The 20,749-nt window shown below is 43.8% G+C and overlaps 2 protein-coding genes and 1 long non-coding RNA gene across 7 annotated transcripts in view; 1 reads left to right on the forward strand and 2 right to left on the reverse strand.

The window, feature by feature from the left end:
* The window catches only part of LOC119160776 (nose resistant to fluoxetine protein 6), a 185,454-nt gene that overhangs the window by 113,391 nt on the left and 51,314 nt on the right, over positions 1-20,749 (reverse strand). The window lies entirely within an intron of this gene.
* The window catches only part of LOC119161647 (low choriolytic enzyme), a 1,178,895-nt gene continuing 1,163,139 nt past the window's right edge, over positions 4,994-20,749 (forward strand). Inside the window, exon 1 of one of the 4 annotated variants that reach the window (XM_075880929.1) lies at positions 4,994-5,914. The gene's annotated coding sequence lies outside the window, so the exon portion shown is untranslated. The remainder of the gene's footprint in view (positions 5,915-20,749) is intronic. The other 3 variants (XR_012887764.1, XM_075880927.1, XM_075880930.1) reach the window with 3 other exon arrangements.
* LOC142776728 (uncharacterized) lies at positions 10,086-20,024 on the reverse strand. Its single transcript, XR_012887765.1, has 3 exons — positions 19,320-20,024; positions 17,920-18,005; positions 10,086-17,555 (listed from the first exon to the last, which is right to left on the reverse strand). It is a non-coding gene; the product is annotated as an uncharacterized LOC142776728 (long non-coding RNA).

Consider the following 20,749-nt stretch of genomic DNA (forward strand, 5'->3'; position numbering starts at 1 on the left):
CGTTCCCGCATCCGTCGGCACGCATCTCCTCGTCAGCACGCCGGACGCGGCCCAACACTTAGGTCTATGTTACGTCGAGACCGTCTTTATACCAGCGCTGCCAATTCACTGCCACCGTTAGCAGCCAAACCTCACGCCACCTGGTCCACACTCGATCCTGCCTACGACGTCGTCGTGGGACACGCTTGTGCACGGCCACAACGTTCCGACGCCTACTTCTTCGCCCGCAGCGTTTTTTTCAGTGTCGCCCACCGAATACCAACCTGGACTCCTCATATGAGCACTTAACGGATATTCGTCCATGTACATAGTATCTGTCTCTCTCTTTTGTACATGTGTTTTCGATCGTTGAAAGCACTAGGGGGAGGGGGGCAAGTAGCGCCAGGCTAGATTTGACCAGCTGGCCGCGCCGAGAGAAAGAAGCAAGCCGCGTGGCTTGTGTGGCGCGAGTCACGAAAAATTTAAGAACGGCTGAACTCGTGGCCTGGCTGGACGTGGCAGCTAGTAACCCGTCTACGCTCGTGTCCCGAATAAAAGCTGCGAACACGGCACGGCATTATCGCCTCTGTGTCGTCTCTTCTTCCTCAACACAGTTATATGTATTTTTATGACAGCAGCAGTAGTGTCCAGGCTCAGCTTTGAAAAAACAACGGCCTTTAGCCATTGTGGCCGTTGAGCCACATAAATCACGAAAGTCGTCGACCAAACGAGACAGGGTTTTTCTTTCCTTCACCTTCAGGTGAAAGAAGAGCTGCACCAGAGGCTCTCACAGGAATCACGTTTATCACTCGGACATGTCTTCAGTTGGCAGTGAATTCGACAAAGAAGAAGAATATTGAAGAGAGGTTGCCCACAGCATGCAGGCGGCTTGGAAATCGCCGATCGGTCACCGTTATCACGCGTTCGTAGGGCCACAGCTGCCTTTGCTGATACGGCAGCCGCACGGTTTCTCAGCACATCACGCAGGAAGCGCACCTCTCCCCGAAAGGAGGTGATGACGCAGTCTTGTTGTTGAGGAACCCGGCACTGATTCTTACGCAGGCGTCCGTTTTGTTCCGACAATAGGGATACCTCTTCGCTGACGAACGATATTCCCACCAGCTTTTTGAGGAAGAGGAGGCACAGACTGACGAGATTACAACCACCACCACAACAACAATAGTAATAATACAAATAGTAGTAAAATACAAGGTTTTACGTCTAAAAATCACGAAACGATTCTGAGAGACGCTGTAGGGCAAGGTTTCCGAAATTTGACCCGTCCGGTGTTCTTGAACGTGCATTTCACCTACGGGTCAGCAGCCAATAGCCACTGCTCTGCAGCGGCGGACAGAACAGTGGGGATGAATCGAGAGGAGGGTCATGCAACCACATGCTGGCTAGGGACTTTTGTTGTGAAAGCTACGGCGGAAGATCTCCGCAACATAAGGGAGAGTGCACTATTAGTTGCAATGGTTGTTTCAACGCTTTCTGCAGAGATGGGAAACTATCTGTGCTTCTGTGACCCTCTTGAATCGTACTCATAGCCTGATTCCTGTAGATACTGCTCTTAATAGCGACAAAATCCACACGGCGGTGCCCTTAGCATGGTGGTACGCTGCAAGTGCATGGCATGAAAGTGGTAAGGGTGTTAGAAGTACTGGTGGCATCCGTTAATTTCCTAGTGGTACTAATGGTGTTGGTAGAGGCGGATTGTCATTGATGCCGGTAGTAATGGAGTAGTTCCTATACCACTTCTCAGTGATATCACATAATTGTGCCACCAACGTGCATTGTTGAGGGTGATATGAAGCTTGTGCTGCACACCTGAGCGAACACGCAGATGCTGTCGTCTAAAACTCCACTTTTTCAGTCAGAGACGCGGCACTTGTTTGCCGACTGCTCGAACATGACATGACGCTTGAGCTATAAGTGAGGTGCCCGGTACGGGGAGGTGTGTGGGCAGTCATGTGCGAAATAGCGCTTACCTTTAAAGTGACACTGAAGACTGAAGAGAAAAACAATTTTATTTTCGTGTCACTCTTTCGCAATGCCGTAATCTCCCTACTCACCGCCAGAAGACGTTTGGTAAGTGAGAAAACACGCAAAATGTAAATGCGGTTGGCGACGCCCACTTGGAAGTTCCTGCTCCAAACGCCGTGATGTCAGAAATGTTGATGGCGTTTACTGCAACCTACGTATTTTAAAGAGTGAGAATAACGAACACTCTAAAAAAATTTACACCCTAAAAGGTGTAAAACGGGTGTACGCATTAAAAGCACCCATATGAACACCCTTTTTACGCCCCATTTTTATATTTGAGATGTTCGTAATTAAAACACCCTCAAAACACCCCATCTACACGCTTATATTTGCGGTATAATAAGCAAGGCTACAAATAATTGATAAGTGGGGTTTAACGACCCAAAACCACCAAACAATTATGAGAGTCGCTGTAGTGGAGGACAGCGGAAATTTCGACCACCTGGGGTTCTTTAACGAGCACCCCAATTGAGCACACGCGCCTACAAGGCTACGAATGCACGACATTTTCGGGCCGTTTTGCTTGTACTGTTAGTATACGTTAACCATCTTGATACCAGCAAGGCTCCCACTACTAGCTGCTTGCGAGTCTAGTAATGATTCAAAGCAGAAAGTAATGTGACCGAAACGCAGTTTTCATCGATAAAGCACGCAAACTACTATAAGATGGAAGATACAATAGGAGCGACGCTTGTTCAATAGAGTAAGGGCCAATTCTCCTGTACCTGTTTCTTTCATCTGTGTCATTTGCGTGATTAGTCAACACTCACAAAGTGCATTGATTTACCTGAACAAGCTAACGTTGCGCACATTGGTGTAGCCATGCATAGAACACTCCCCCCTCCCCCCGTCCCCCATAAGATCGAAGCTTTTAAAGCTGGAGATAAAAAAAACCACCATCTGCAAAAAAACAACAACAGCATTGTTGTTTAGCCATAACCACCACGTCAGCAGGCCATCAGGTCCCTTAAAAACGAACATTGACTTCATGTATTTTTAGCCGGCACGTTTTATTTATTTACTGTAGCGAATGTTCATCTTCATGTGTCTTTAAGAGTGCGTCATAGAAATTAGGAAGAGGACGCCGACCATAAATAAAAATGCAGAATAAGGACATTTCGGTGACCTTTACGCGGCCTTGCTCACAATGACAGGAGCCTTGTGGACTAAATTGTGAACAAAGCTCTCCTCAGGGGAGCCAAAACGCATTCTCTAGTTCTCTCTTTCTCTCTCTTTGTTTTTTTTTTTTTTGGTGGATCCCCTTCTTTCAATTTATGTAACTTCCCCAGCAGACGTGCTTCGGTCAAAGCCTTGACATTGTAGGTAGTGAGAAAACAGCATTGATGAAATATTCTCAGCCGTGGTCTTTTTCCAAGGACTGCAAGCTAAGTACAAATGTATTGCCGCAACGTGAAGACAGAAGTAGTAAATAACATGTTGAGAAAGTAGCAGCAGGTCAGTATTTTTATTCACCGCGTGTCAGAGCATTTCTGTTCTTTCCTGTTATTGTTTGCTGCATAAAAGCGTGCAGATGCTTGCTTGCTTGCTTGTTCCTTTCTTTTGTGGCTCTCACCCACTAAGGGGGATTGGCCAAGAAGCCGGTGGTTAATGCAAGTAAATACCTATAGATTTTCTAGATTAGGGGAATATGATTACTGTGTTTTGACTGTGAAATTAATTTGGCGCAATGTCAGAAAAAAAAAGGGAAAAAAGGAGGGGAGAAATAATAGAATTTGTTGAATATCTGTGGTGGAATCGTTATATGAAATTCTCATGAAAGTTGAATCATTGCAGTGTATCAGCTAAATAATAAGTGCTAGTGTGACTAGTAAAATTCGAGAGCTGATCGCTGACTCAGCAAGGTAATCTTCTTGTGTTATATATGAATTCGCAGAGAGCCCCGCAGACGTTCCTGTCGCTGTGTCCAAATGAGTGGCCCCAAAAGACAAAATATTGGGAGTATTAAGTGATATTCGTAATTTTCTGAATAAAATTTCGAAGCAGTTTTTTCTTTGATTTTCGAATCGGTGACGTGTGATAAGAAAATGGTCGATATGTTCAGGTTCGTTACAGCTTGAGCACAGAGGGGATGGCACCAGACCAGACCTGTTTGAGTGGAAATTAAGAGGTGGTACACGGCAACGTAATTTTCTTACCAAGACTTCCATTTTACGCGTGGGACACCATTTATTATTCCATGTGAATTGCAGGTGCGAGAAATCTGGATTCGGTATCATGATTTTTGATGAGTCTTCAAGAAGGGAAAGTTTTCTAAACCTCGCTGCTGTTACATAACCTGTAGGAGGCATGATTGGCACAATCGGAAGATCAAGAGATGTTCGCGCAAGTTTGTCAGCCATCTCGTTTATAAATATACTACGATGGCCTGGCACCTATATCATTCGCACTAGACGAATGTTTGCTGGGATTAATGATTTAAAAGTCTCTAGTACTGCTGATGTCGACGACGATGATAAGAATGAACACACGGAATACGAGTCAGTGACTATCACAGCTGTCGAATGAGTCGCAGGAAGTTTACGAATAGCTAGTATAACGGCCATTAATTCCGCTTCAAATATTGGTGTATAATCTGGGAGGCGTAATGAAAATGACCAGAATATTGAGAGAGAAAAAATACCCACACCTGCCTTCTCGCCACTCATAGATGCATCCGTTGCAATTACTGTATTAGTACCTAATTGAGACAGGTGTTGTTCTAATAAACCAATCAAATATTTAGAGGGCAAGTGTTTAGCGTTAATAGGGAAGATATCGTCAAACTCTATTTGCACTTGGCCGATTGGTTTGACAGATGGTGTTATCTTGAATATATTAACATTTGAAGCATCTAGAAGTGTTTGAACAAATAGCACTTGGGGTTTATATACAGGGTACCAATGCTCATTGAAAAAGACACCAGGACCAGGCTCGGCAAAGAATACAAATTGTCGCCTTCTTAAAGTGGATTCAGAAAATTTTAAATGGGTGTTTACTCTTAAAATACGAAATCTGCAAGCAAGGATGGGTATCCGAGCTTCTTGATACAAAACACTGTTAGCTGTGAATTTTGGCAGACCTAAACAACTACGTGCAGATGCGCGTATGCGCTGTCGTCTTCGTCTTCCTAGCAGTACGCACATGGCAATATGTTTTCATCGAATAGTGTGACGGCCGATGCATGCAATGTTGCAATGTATTTACCGAAATGAAAGTGCTGATAAAATATCGCCTGCGTGACCTTGAATTTGCAGTCCCTAAAGACCCATAGAGCTAAGCAAAAAGCATCAGCTTAGCTTTTTTACCAAAATTCACTACATTAGGTCGGTGAAGGTGCGCTAAACATTGCTCCGGAATATTACAAATGCGCGTTCTGACTAGTAGCTCGTGCTGGCCGCACTGCACCATCACAAAGTTCACTGCGATTCAGATGCACTGTTGAAGAACGAGTATAACGCAAGATCGCTGCCGCAAAAAAAAAAAAAAAGCAGCGCCCGCGTTATCAGCAGTGAGCCGGAGCTAGCGTTAAACCGCATCTAGCCGGTCTGAGAGCGCCACAAGGCGCCATCAAGTCTCGTCGCCTAGACAACCTTGGCTGCCCGCCTTCGTCCGTGGCTGCCCGGTATTGCTGCGCGCCGGGCGCACAGCGCGGGAAAGGGGTCGACATCGTCTTACATGTCACTGCGTGCGCTGGCGATAAACCCTACCGTGTGTGTGCGTGTGGTGCTCGTGGCTTCTCGATCGGTAGAGTTTATTAGTCGGTGTTTAGTTTGAATTGTGCCTGCGCTCTGTGCTCCACCATTGTGTTCTGTCAGTGCTGATTATTGCAAAGGTGCAGCATCCTGAAGACAGGACCTGTGGATTCATATTGTGGAGCACTCGAAGTGAAATAGTCAGTACCGCTTTCACATTGTTCCGTTCAGCGCTTTGTTAACTGCGTGAGCACGAGAATAATGCCTTCAAACAGTTTTGTTTTCAACTAGTTGATGACAAAACAGCATATGTTTACTTAGCGAGAATATTTATCCGAACTGTTTCACGGGGATGATGGCGAAGTGTGATTGTGAGCAAGTTTTTTTGTTTGTTTGTTTAGATTGTTTGGAGTACAAAGCAGAGTGAGCGTGCGCCACTGAGTTTCAGCGAAGAAATTGAACAGATTTTTGCGGTGCCCTTCGTTGGCAGCCGTTTTTAACGGGGCCCGCTCGTGCTGCACATCAATTTTAGTTTACTAATTAATACATGTGTGGGGACGGCGCCTGTTAGCTCTAAGCATCAACCGTATGTAAGACGCATATGCTTGGGCATGTCGGTAGTCCATTTACTTTCTTTTTTTTCTTATTGCACAAAAACACTGAGAACGGAAAACAAGGACGTGGTGTCCATGTCGTTCTTTTCGGTTCTTTTTCGTTTTGTGCCGTAACATTACAGTGATAACTCGGGTTGATGCATCGGGAGACAACACAGCATATTGTTTCGCGTTAGGTGCGCCTCGCGAAGTTTGCTTACTTGCTAATACATTCAAGTTCGTTAAATTTGTCTGCACCGGTAGTATCTTCGTTCACCCGCAACGTAGCGTGACACTGCCGACAGCCGTGCCTATGTAGCGGATCGAGCACTGATGCTGAACTTTTGTTTGAACAGACCTTTAGTCTGTGTGTGTGGTCGAATTGCCTACATTAACAGCGCAAACGCTTGTTTGAACATAACTGTTAGCGTTCGAGCACATTTTATTCACATTGTTTCCATCATGTGTAACTGTTGTGTTCCGAGCACCCCTGTGTCACGAGCGAGCCGCCGAACCCGCGAAGGACCGGATGCTGAAGCGGCTTCCAGATGTTAACTACTCCCCTTCCCCCGCTCGGCGCAAACGAGCCACCGTCGTTTCCCACGGCAGATCGGCCGCCGCCTTAATCCGAATAGGAATAAACTTGTTTTTACCCGTTCGAGGCTGCCTGAGCTTTTCGGACTACCGCGACCTACGCGTACGTCTATGGGCCGACGTTAACACCGGACATAACAGTAACTTTCAAAATATTCTTGTTATTCAGAGTTTTATTGCCTCGCTTTGGCGTTTAACTTCGCTAATTACTTCAGATGTTAAAGGTATTTTCGCTATGTGAAGCGTATTATTAGTTTTCTGTTGCACAAAAACACTTTAATGTTATACCTACTGCACGGTATCTAAGCATGAGTTGCAGCCAAAATGTAAGACTGGGCAGCATATCTACCTGGGAACACAACACGCACAGCCACTGAACAGCCTACGCTGCATCGAGAAGGAGTTATGCTTTCTCACCCTGACAGCTTGATTGAAACAAATGGCCCTAACTTAGTAGTATGCAATGGTCATTGAGTGAAGGTAACAGGGTCACTTTATTCGACATTTCCCAGTCAATTTTGCGGCTACGGCAATTGTGTTTGAAAAAAAAAATCGTGCTGATTTAATGCATTGAAAACAGTGAACTGCTTGAATATTTTGGCGAGAAAAAAGTTTTTGGTCACGTGGTTGCCTTTCAAACTTTGCAGACTGTTGTTTGAGTGTTGTTTGTGAAACAAAATATTTTACAAGTTCCGCACCTTTTTTTGTACCAAGTTTGGTACACGTTAAGTAAAGGAGCTTATGTAAGATGTTTGAATCTCAGGCATATTAATACCAATTTTCGGCCACATACGTCTGCAAGAATTAGCCAAAGTGTGTTATGTTTGCATTTTCTCATTGCTATACTGCACTTTGTATTAATATCTGAGCTGTGACAACTTACTTCACAGAAAAAATATTTTGATCAAAAATTATTTTTATATATCTTAAGCTGTTAACGTCTACGAGAAAAGATCACTCATTTAGCAGAATTGTCATTTTTGTCCGTATTGAGACACAATTTGCTCCATGTGGTGGTCCAACTAAAATCACCTTTTACCTAAATTGAAAGCAAATAAATAGTTCTTTGTATTGACAAGTTTCATCATTACAATTTCTATTTCGAGGAATAAAATATTGTTTTTTAATTTTCCGATCAACAGCAATGGGGAACTTCAAGGCGTAGGCTGCCAGATGACCAAATGGCGAATGGGGAACTTGGAACTTCAAAAATCATTTAGGGGTAAAGCTCTTGAGGCCGTGGGTCGTTCTGTCCTCTGTAGTTGTATTAATATTATGTAGCCACTTGATGAGCTGCACAATAGATAGCGTTAGTGGTTTTCATAGCATATACACGGACAAAATGATGATTCGTGGGGCGAATCGTTCGTCCGTACATTTGTGCTTTCGTCCGTTCGTCTGTGCATTCATCCGTCTGGGCTTCCGTGTGTTGGTCTGTCTCTGAGTTCGTCCGTCTTTCTGTTCGTCCATACTGGCGTCAGACTGTCTGTCAATTCGTTTGTGCGTTCGGATGCACGAACGCTACACCCTACTCATCATCATTCACTCTGTGGATATGCTGTGATCTTTTTCTCAAAACAAAAATTGCTATGACAAAATTTGGCACATGAAAAGAACTGTTTATTTGCTTCGATTTAGGTACAAAGTCTATTTTAATTCGACCACCACATGGTGCAAGTTGCGTCTCATTATAGACAAAACCTATATTTTGTGAAATTTGCGATTTTTTCTCGTAAAGTGTGACAGCTTGAGAGGTCTAAAATATTTTTTCCTCCAAATATACCTTATGTGAATTAAGTATTCTCTCCTCAGATATCCATTCAAAGTGCAGTATTGATATAGAAAAATGCAGATATAACACATTTCGGCTGAATTATTTGAGGCGTATGTGGTAAAAAATGCTAATATTACTGAGCTTCAAACACTTTACGCAAGCCCTTCACTTAACTTGTAGACCGAATTCGGCACGGAAGAAGAGATACTTATGAAAGAATTTTTTTTTCCCAAACATCCAGACGAGATTCCGGGAAGTTCAGGAGGCAGCCACTTCACCAATAAATTATTTGTCTGCGAAATATTCGAGCAGTTGCCCTTTTTAATGCAGTAAAATCAGTGCGATTTTTTTAATACTTTTGCGGTGGTCACCAAAATGGCTGGGACGCCTGATGTGGAATGACCCAATAGCCAATTCTTCCATTATATAATCGTGTCAATGTGAGCCAGTTCAATAACACTAGTATCATTTGCATCCTAATACGTAACTGTACATTACTTAAGTTCACAAGTTACCTGCACTGAATACCTTCTCAATGCGCATACCGTCGTGTATGTTAAGTGGCATTGTGCTTTTGTGCAATACAGATAAAATATGTATGTGTTGTTGCGCGTCGTACTGTATTCCTTTTAATAAAGTAATCGAATGAGTACCATGGTAGATCTGCAGAAATACACATGCAGCTGTGTTGATGCATACTTAAGCACAGAACTTGACACTCACTTAGATTGGTCGTTGCATGCAGCTAATGGAACATTATCAACTTGGAGCAGCGCTTTTTTCTTTGCCTGGGCGAGAAAGTTGAAAGAGTAAAGTAAGGTTCATATACGGCACGAAAGGTGTAATGATTCTGCCACAGCGCGCTTTCTATGGCGTTTATTTCTCAATATACCTTTTCTAGCATTTCTCACTGCAGTGGAGCCCGATGCCACTGAATATGCGTGTTATGCACTCAAATAATACTTACACTTAAGAAATCAGTTAGTTATGCATGGTGCACACTGTATGTTGCACTCTTTGTGAAATTTCAGTCATTCTTCCTTGTGTATTTATTTTTGGTTTCCGGGATCGAACTTTCTGTACAGAAAGAACAGCTTCGCTCCACTTCTGTCGAAGGCACCAGTCATCTTTGCAGCTCAAGATGATTGTGCAAGCAGCAGTGACGAGTGGTTTTGCAGTTAAAAGTGTACCAACACTGACATTAGTCACGTTACATTATTACAACCTCAATTACACTACCTTGTCGAATGTTCTATTTTTTTAAATCCGAAATTGATACTGCGAGATGTAATATGTTGTAAATCTGACTCTAGAAACTCGCTTACTCTTTCTACGTGTTTTTTTCTATTGTATTGGTGTCAATCAAACGTCATACGTCTCAGTCGTTTGCCCGACTAGCGCAAAAGTTTTTGAAAGTTGTGGAGATTTATTGTATTCAAAACAATGAATTTTTAGTATAGAGAGAAACTTGGTCACGTGACATATTTCAAAATTTTGCAGAATGCCCTCCGAGTCCTGTTTGTCAGAGTTGCAGTTTTTCTATAATAAAGGCAGATGTTAACATATGGGCTTAATTGTTTTTGCATCGGCGTTATGTTCGGTTGAACCTTACGCTACAGGTTACCGCTTGTACTACTGTGGTGTGGTGCGTGCGTGCGTTCGTGCGTGCGCGTGTGTGTGTGTGTGTGTGTGTGTGTGTGTGTGTGTGTGTGTGTGTGTGTGTGTGTGTGTGTGTGTGTGTGTGTGTGTGTGCGCCTTCCGCGTCTTTGTCGTTTACGGCCCAGTCTACGTACAGATATATACACTGGTCTCATGCAGCTCATTCAAGACCACGGCACCTTATTTTGTCAGCCGCAGAGAAGGTTCATATATGCTTCTAACAATTGAGGCTTGGGCCAGTTGGTGATGCATATTCGCTGGAATGAAGTGCTATGAACGGCTCTCCTCAACACACAACTCTAAGCGTCACCTCCTGTGTCTCTGCTTTAGTTGCCCGTTAATTGCGCTTCATCTGATCAAGTATGCTCATCCATATAACTGCCAGCGTTTCAAGGGGGTTTTCAGTGTACACCCCACTCGCATGGGTGTAGCTTCATCCAACACCGAGCTTCATCGATTTACACCTCCCGGACGGCTCCGGACGGCCCTGGACGCCGGCGCCGCATTCGTTTTTCTCGGGGACCAACTGGAAGCTCCGCCCACTGGTCCGGGATCGCTCGGACGCATGTTGGTTTTTCGCGTGCCTGGCGGCTTGCGGGTGGCCTGGGACCGCCCGAACAATTTCTTTCGGGCCGCTGGCAGACGACAGCGCAGTGCGCATGCTGAGCGGCCATCTTAAGTTAGACACGGGAAATTTTCGATGCGCTCTTGCTCTCTCTTCGCTTTTCTGTCCGCTTCTTGTATGTTTTTGGATTTCAAATTGTTTGCGCACCCAGTTCTTGTCATCGGTGTTCTGAGCCACGTAGAGCATGTGCGTATTCCCGAAGGTCGGGCAAACACGCGTTATACTCGCTAGGAGAAACAGCGGTGGAACAACCGCGCCGGTCTACGATGCGCTCGCGCTCGAGTAGTTCACTCACAGTAAGTTGCATCACAACAAAAATATGTATACTTCACTACCTAAGTGCTGTTTAGGTTGCAAATGAGTCAGCGTTGTGGCCTGTGTTTCACCTATGGAGGGAGCAGACGGCATAGCAGACGCCACAGCGGATGTAGTCAGCATCAAGCGTGCAGATGGCCCGAGGCCGCTCGGGCTGGCTCGGGACATTTAGATCACGTGCATGTGACGTACCCACCTGTGAGCCGAGGCGTCCGCGGGCCGTCCGCGAGTGATCCGGGGCTTGGTAAATCGATGAAGCTCACCCATAGTTTAGGGGTATTCATAAACACCGATTAAAGTAGGGTGTAACGTTTCTTTACACTCTACGGTTCAGGGAGTTTCTAAACACCTTATTGTTTATGGTGTTCCTGGACACCCTAAGAAGGTGTTTCCCATGGGACAAAACAAATACACCCTTATGGGTGTAAAATTTTTTACAGTGTACATTCCTCTGAGGTGGCGTTGGACTCAACATACCAAAATACGGGAAATTCAGTCATGCCAATGTCACCAAATACAAAAAACTCGCTTTGAAATGCATGACGCCACGTGTGGCGATTTGGCCTCAAAGTTTTGTATTGCGTTTTTGACGATGATGATAAAAATTAAGGAACTTTACCGTTATAAATTTATACTGATGTCTAAATATACTTTATAGTGTCCCATCGAGCTGCGTGACACGACGCAAGCGTGATAGCCAGATATACACACACTGAAACGTACAGCACGCATTCCAAGCATAATATTGGATACCAACTGGTGATTGACCTTTGTAGAATATTCAGCCATTGGTTCTCGCATAAAAACATAGTTAATCATTAAAAATAGCTTTGGACTCTTTTATTCTGCCACTCGACAACGGAACTTAGTTTTTCTGCCAGAAATCTTGCAGAACCACACTAGGTACAGGACAAAATGCAACGACAGTTTTGAGTGAACATATAGACAATCCGAAACACGAGTTCACCGCCTCCCGTTTGGTATCGTGTTCATGGGATACTTCCTAGACAGGAGAAAGAGTGCGTCAAGACCTGCGTGCTCTTGCAGCTACCCTGACGAGGATGCGCATCAACCACTTCAAGAGAGCGAGAGATATGATGTACAACAAAAATTACTGCGAGCAAGTTTTACTTTTAGATAGAAGGCCCTTCACAGTGAATCAAATTTTCGGTCCGTAGCCGATGACTGGTCTTCTGAAAAGAGCACCTGTCGCCTTAAAGAAGTTTCTTGAAGAATCAAGTATTTTACGAAATTATTGAGATAACTTAAACAATTTCACCTTCTCTTCATAACCAAGCAAAAGTGTATTGATGTGCTGGGGTGTTTGAACTTATGTGAAATTAATTTTGTTTATGAGTTATTTCTGCGTATTCTTTATTTTATTTCTGTATTTAAGAATTACCACGCATCGCCCTTGGGCGTTACAGCAGGGGGGTTGACAACAGAGATACAAATAGATCTTCATTTACGCAACAGACTTGTTCTTTAGAAAGCTCGTTCCATTTGGCTCCACACTTCGGAAAAAAAAGAATTCGCAAACACGCCCGTCCTGGGCCCGTATGCATGGTTTTTGTGTGTGTGATAATTACGCATAGAAATATAAAAAGGTGTATTTAAATAATTATCTTTGTTTATGCCTACTTTGCTACCTTGTTATTATATATTTGAAGAAAAAACAGTTTTAGTCTTGACTTCTGTCTTCGTGAAGACAACAATTCTCAATTCAATTCTTTTTTTATCATTGTGACACTGTCCATTCTACGGTACCTGCCCAGTACGTACACAGTAAAAATTTTTACACCCAGAAGGGTGTAAATGAGCTTGTCCTGTGGACGACACCCAAAGGGTGTTAATTCAGCACTTTCCAAAAAGGGTGCTTTACCATGCACCCTTAGAATAGGGTGTACATGTAAAAAAACTGTAGGGTGTTACAAAAACACCCTTAGGAAAGGGTGCCTTCGATGTCCATCACTTTTTTAGCACCCTCTGAGGAGGGTGCGAGAAGGGTGAACAAAGGTGTTGAGTGCCCATGGCAGGGGTGGCAGTATTCTTTTAGACTACACTAATAGATATCAGCATGCACTGATTACACACTACTTGAAGAAAGTGGTCCTGGTTATCGATGGTGCGCCACCTATCGAGCTCCATTCATTGCGTGTGGGCAAAAATATAAATGCGTACAATCGTGTATGAACTTGTGCTGGATCTATATATACTTCACAGTATATGCATAATATGCGTTACAGAAAATGAAGCCTTGCTGCCCTTGCATATTGCGTTTATTTAATAGGCAAATAAAACATAAACTTTTCTTCTGCCACACAACTTTTTCACCAGATATACTTTCACGTATACGTACACTACACATGCAACACCTCAAATGTTTATTATATTTTTTCAGTTTCACTTTATTGACAATTCTTTGCAACATACAATTACAGTGGTTTCAGTTTAGTATACTGCTTCAAGTACATAGAGACTACAAATGAAATACACGCTAATATATCCCTATAATTCTTTCAAGTATCTACAATCCCAGTGGTTTCCAGTTTAATACTCCTTCATGTACACAATCGGTTAATAGGAATGAAATACAGGCAAATATATACTTACGATTCTTTCAAATATATACAATCACCGTGATTTAACTATATACGCCTTCATGTACACAATCGTTCCCAAGAAGTGATGCGCACAAAAATATATATGGATAGTGTTTTCAAATGGATACAATCACAGTGGTTTAAGCTTTGTATTCCTGGATATATAACAATTCGTTATGAGAAATGATGTACATGCAAACATATACAGGTTTTCGCACATATAACTTTAGCAAATACTTATGAAACCAATACAATGATCAGAAACACAATGAGCTGAAAACGAACACAAAACTGAGTCAGGACACACAAAAAACAAAAGAGGTAATGCATAATTATGGCTAATGACACAGCTGGGTCACTTTATGCCAAATGTCCCAGTCATTTTGGCAACCATCTCAAATGTATTCTTTTTGAATACATTTGAATACTCGTGCTGCATTGAAAATAGTGAACTTCTGGAATATTTAGGAGAGGAAAAATATTTGGTCACGTGGCTGCCTTCTGAGCTTCGTGGAATGCCGTCTAGGTGTTGTATGTGAAAAATTTTATTTTAAAAGCACCGCTCCTTCTTTCCATACGAAACGCGGTCTACGTGTTACGTAACAAGAGCTTAATTTGGGAGAGTTGGTTCATCGTGCTTGTGTGCTAGTCACAGCGCGACAACTTTAGGGAGAGACAGAAAGGACAGGAAAGAGCACCGACTGTCAACTTAATTTAATGAATGTGCTACGAGCGCTTTTATACTCAGTACAAGAACCATGTTCATGCGCGACGACACGTGTGAGCACTACAAAATAATCTTAACTGTGAAAAGAATACTCCCTCTCGGATAGGATAAGTGAACGTGTAGTGATGCACTGATCATTGGTTTACCTGATAAAAAATACTTCTACAAACGTTAAATTGGCATTAAGTAAACCTATTCTCATAACGAATGGGGCAAGATTGACTATTTCTGTTGCTGTTTAGTACACACACTTTTGAAGGCTTGCAAGGGTTGGAAAACAACACGCTAATATTATATCTGCTGGCTATTTTTTTAATTGTGAGACACGTGATGTGATATAACATGCAAAGGTTTTGGTCGTTGTTTTCTGTTGGTCATGTCTTCTTTAACTTTACTTTCTGCAGGAGGGTTTTGCGAACGGGTGGGATGATTCTGTTGGGATACCGAGCATCTTTTAGTCTTTTAATCTGGTTTTTAAGCCTCACCTCACCCTTGCGCTAACATGACTTCTGAAGGGTGGCCTGAATACATGTGATATCAATTCCTCTTTCTACTAATTTTGAATGCCCACTATCAAAAGGCAGAACATTCTTAGCACTCCTGGGCTGATAGCACCAGCCAATACCCCAACAGCATCATCACACTTGTTTGCGAAACCGTCCTGCAGAAAGTAAAGTTAAAGGAAACAGGACCAGAAGAAAAAAAAATGCCGCCATATCCACGAAGTGAATGATGATGAGTGGGCGAAGCTCCGGAGGTAAACCTGGTAAACCATGAATCCTCCGTACATTTTGCCCACTCGATTTTATTGCAACGCTCCCCCTAGCGTACGTCGCCGCACTATATCGAATGATGACACGCGCCATATGTGGCATCATTCCTATTTTATAACACCTCGCATCTTTCATAATCAACTACACGTAGCGCCGTCTAGTTTATAACATCTTGCATCTTTTGGACGGACGGACGGACGGACGGATGGATGGACGGACGGATGAACGGACGGACGGACGGACGGATGGATGGATGGATGGATGAACGGATGGATGGACGGACGGACGGACGGACGGACGGATGGATGGATGGACGGACGGATGGATGGATGGACGGATGGATGGACGGGCGGACGGACGGACGGACGGGCGGACGGACGGACGGACGGATGGATGGATGGATGGATGGATGGATGGATGGATGGATGGATGGATGGATGGACGGACGGACGGATGGACGGATGGACGGATGGATATGGCTGTACCCTTTAGATCGGGCGGTGGCTAGCGTAATACTTAGAACTGAACGAGAGGTGGCTACATACAGGGGACGCACAGCCCACGCCTTAAGGAGCTTCGCTCCTAAAAGAGAATGACCAATCACCTTTGCATGTCACATGGTACTACGTACATAAGGTGTCTCACAATTTTAGGAAAAGACCCAGCAGATATGACATTGTTGTTCACCACCCCTTGCAAGCTTTCAAAAGTGCATGTACTTACAGCAACAGGAATAGTCAATCTTGCACCATTCGTCACTAGAATAGGTTTACTGAATGCCAATCTAATGTGTATGAGATACCGCTAACACGTGGAAAAGTAAACGTAGGACAAACTGGGCAATGCTTCAATGATCAAGCAAGACAGCATGCTTTAAATGTTAAAAACAGCTATAGTAGTCTCATGGCCGGCACCATAAAGAATGTAAGTGTAGACCTAGGTTTCATAAAACACGGTTTTTGAAAAAAAACCAAGCAGAAAAATGAGAGATTTTAGAACTCTTTATCAGGAAGGCCAAGGATCAATGCATCAGTACACCTTCACTTATCTTTTCTGAAAAAGGTATTCTTTTCTCGGTTAAAATTATTTTGTCATGGTCACACGTGTGTTGTTGCAGATGAGCCCTGGTCTTGTGCTCAGTATGAAAACGCTCGTAGCACCTTCAATAAAATTCAGTTGACAGCGCTCTTTCCTGTCCTTTTTGCGATAAGCTTTTATTACAGAAAAAAATTTCATTTTCTTACAGTTTAGGTATAATGATGACTTTTCATTCTATCACAACATGGAGCAAATTGCATCTAAATACGGACAAAATCACAATTTTGTGAAATTCGTGATATTTTCTCGTATATTTCAGCAGCTTGAGAGGTATAAAGATATTTTTTCCTCAAAATATACCTTCTGTGGAGTAAGTGTTCACTGCTCAGATATTCATACAAAGTGCAATATTGCAATAAAAAATGCAAACATAACACATTTTGGCTTTATTCTTGGAAGCGAGTGTGGCTAAAAATTGCACTATTATTATTGAGCTAGAAATACCTTACAGAAACACATTTACTTAACAGGTAGACCGAATTTGCTTTAGAAAAAATAAGTTGTAGTTTTAAAACGAAATTTTCCACTAACAGCACACAGATGGCATTATGCCAGTTAGTTATAAGCCAGCCACATGAACAAAATTTTTTTCTCGCTGAAATATTCTAGCAGGCAGTTCACTGTTTTCAACGCAGTAAGTCAGCACATTTTTGTTTTCAAATACAATTCAGACGGTCGCCAAAGTGACTCGGACGTTTGGCATGGAATGGTCCAGCTATATTTAAGCAAAATAACTTACACAAATAACAATATTTGTTCATCTACCATGACCACACTAGAAAAAGTTGTTCAGGCATTGTGACACTAAACTTTTCAGCGTCGTACTTCCTGAACAACTTCTTTGATGAACTCCAAACTCACGCCGAGAAAAAGCCGCTCAATCACGGTGGTTGTTAAAGGCCTTGCGGCCGTAGACAATGTTGAAAATAAAAAAAATCAACTCATCAGTGCTGTCACTCCTTCTTCGTCATTACTGACACGGAAGATTTTTTGGTTATCCATGTGGAGGTTCAGGAAGTAGGCTTGCTCTAGGCTGGGGCCGGGGTAGACTACGCAGGACGTCAGCGGCACCCTCTCATCCTGTAATAAGAGCAAATATGACTTCTCATAAAAGGATGTTCGTGCTGTTCTGGCCGCACCATATATAGAGAATGTGTAGTGTGTATCCTTCGAAATGGCGTGTAATTGACATTACACTGAACTCGAAGCATACAACCCATACATTCCAATAATTTCTTATGATAAAGCTAAGAGTTTTCCAGCATACAGCAAATTCCCGAAATGAGGTGAAGTGTAAGACTACAGCTCGAAAATGGCACTTACGAAAGCCTGAACTCACCTAAGAATCAAATTCCTTCTAGGGTAGTGAGCCAGTGTGAAAAACAATTCTTAAAGTACAACGTTCAGAACATGTAGCAATAATCAAAACGCACAAGAAACTTACCTCTTCATGTACAAACAGTGAAGAGATCTCTGCTTTTTCTTTTACATAAGAGCAAGTGATCTTGGGCGTGGCACTAGCGAAGAGGTCTGCAAGAAAAAGTGAAAGATTTACTGACTTTAATCACGCCTCTAACAATCTTAGGAATTGTTACAAGTCACCAATCAGTGCAATTCTGACTGCCTCTATAAGGGCATCAAAAATGAACAATTTTCTCGTTCTTTCTACCCTCACAAGACGCTCCGTCAATGAAATCTAATCCAAATTTGACGCTGTGCTTCCTATTTGCCTGCTTTCTAGATGTAGGGCTGCGAACATGTGTTTTGTGCACCTAATCTAGCACAGAAATTCGTCATCTATAATTCAATCATCCTAGTTCATTGTAATTTGATAAAAGATGTGATAGCTCGTCCAGTATTTAAAGAGTTGCGGGCCTGCAATAGGCACTGCCTAGCACGTATGACAGTATATCTTTAAAAAATTTTTTTCAAAGCTTGCTTTCAGAAAAAGCGGCTGGCATATTTCGACAACCAAGCCCATCCTATAATGGCAATCAGGGGCACGCTATTAGCGATTATTGACCACGGGATTTACAAACGTAACCCGTGCCCTAATACTCACTTAAACACAATCAAGCAAGTAGGAGCGCTCGAACGACCCCAACGCGCGCGGACGCCGTCTACGTTGCAGCAGCCATGGCTTATGCTATAGAGCTACCGCACATAGCTCCCACAGTCACGTATACTCTCTCGATTCTGTTATAACGCCGAACGTTATCGCAGATGAAGGCAAAGCACGAAAACAGCAAACAGAAACGAGGGAAAACAACGCACGGCGATGGCCACAACAACGCACCTTTGGAAGTCTGCTAGATCTTTCCCTGTTGCTGGTGACACTTGTCATAGCTTAAAAGACCGAGGCGCACGTGCTGGAAGCATCGCGGCATATCAGCACCTCCAACTATACCGTCTTTAAGCAAAAAAAAAAGCCATTTTGTACAGTGCGCCTCTGTACATAATTTTTCCTTTTTCTTTCTTTTTTTACGCTTACACCTACAGAAGCACGTTGCACATTTGAGTATTAATAGAAATGTTATTACGATGCAGCCCAAAGCACATCTTAAACAATATCAATCACTTTCCGCAGTGTAGAGACAATGTGCGATCAGCAACTATTCCCGCCCTTGTTAAGTGATCACATCACTCACTGTATGGGTGATGCAGGCACTTACACAACATCGCGCATAGCATTGTGAACTTGTTAAGTCACACGTTTAATCGGGCATCTGCAACAGGCCCGCGAACGCATGCTGTTGTAAATGCCTGGCAGCCTACTTCGGCAGAGCTGTTGCAGGCGCCCAGCTAGCGCTGTATGATTACTACCAACGAAATCGGTACACTCACCGTTAACAGGCCCACGTTGTCCGTGTCCGCCACTCCATGAATATTCCTTAATCCGAGCGTCACTTCGAACACGGTGTCATGCGTGACCACCATTGAATATGCGCCTGTTCGCTAGAACACACACAGCGACCAAGACCCCAGACCAACGCAACGCATTTGAAAGACGATGAGACAGAGAGAGCAACGTTGAGAGAGAGAAGGAGGAGGCACTGGCGGCGGCGCCGCAGCTGTCGACGCAGGTGTTCGGTGACGCAACTATTCGCTTATATGCGCCGCCGTTGTGGGAGAAACGCTGGCCGGGGTGAGCGGGGGGGGGGGAAAGAGCGGGAAACCCGCCAAGACGGCGCCGAAAGGCAAACGCTATGGCGCATACGGCGGACGGCCGTTCGACGCGGAATGACTCCTTGTAAACGGCAACTCTCCTTCCAGCCAGTGGCACAGCGACGCAGGTTAATTACCAGCCTCGGGTTCTTTGAGTATTTAAATGGAATGCGATTGCAGTGGGCGAAAAATAGTGAAGTAAAACTTGCGGAAAACAAAGTGCACCATGGAATGGCCAGAAACAATAATTATTTCGTCCTCGATGGCATTAGCGGGAGAGCATCGCTACACCTTTTTCCAGAGGAATTTCTTTTCGCATCGTCTGTGTCTGGCGATTCCGCGTATGGTGCCGCCAACACTGAATGCGTAGTCGAAGCAGGAACAAATTAATCCACAGTCGTGGATGTTTTGAAGGCTTGTCACGCACCACGAAACGTGCCGAGGTTGTTATAACAAACTTTTTGCTGACCACATGATCAGCACATAATTCCATATGGTTGCCCAAAGAGCTAGCTAAGCACCTGTAGCAAAGGCAGGGCACGTTCTTGTTAAACGTCGTTAATATAAACGATGGTTGTGCATAATGCAGGGACAGCTTTCCGTGTGAATTGGTCATAACCCACGTTTTCGAGCGTAGAAGCGCCTCAGCGAACCTAATCAGCAACCACAGCAAGTTCGTAAGCAATGATGAGGTACGAAAATGTGCAGCTGTTTTCCATGTACTGAATAGTCCGTGTACAGTGCGTTGACCACCGCCATTTTTTAAGCCACCTCCCATATAGACTCCCAGTCTGAACAGGTGTGGGACCTTAAACACTAAGAAGCAGTGCCCCCCCCCCGCGCGCGCACACACACACACGCACACACACACACACACACACACACACGTAATTCGAGGGTGCACGGGCTGATACACACGCATATTTATACACAGGCGCACACACATACACGTATACACACATACGGCAACACACACGCGCGACCGTAAACGCACGCATGCATGGGCGTACACATGTGCACAGGCACGCTTAACACAAGCACGGACTCGCACATACACGCGCACGCACAGATGCACGGGTGTACACACAATCGCGCTTACACGCGAACAC

This window comes from Rhipicephalus microplus, chromosome X, assembly GCF_043290135.1.
Source record: "Rhipicephalus microplus isolate Deutch F79 chromosome X, USDA_Rmic, whole genome shotgun sequence".
Lineage (NCBI taxonomy): Eukaryota > Metazoa > Arthropoda > Arachnida > Ixodida > Ixodidae > Rhipicephalus > Rhipicephalus microplus.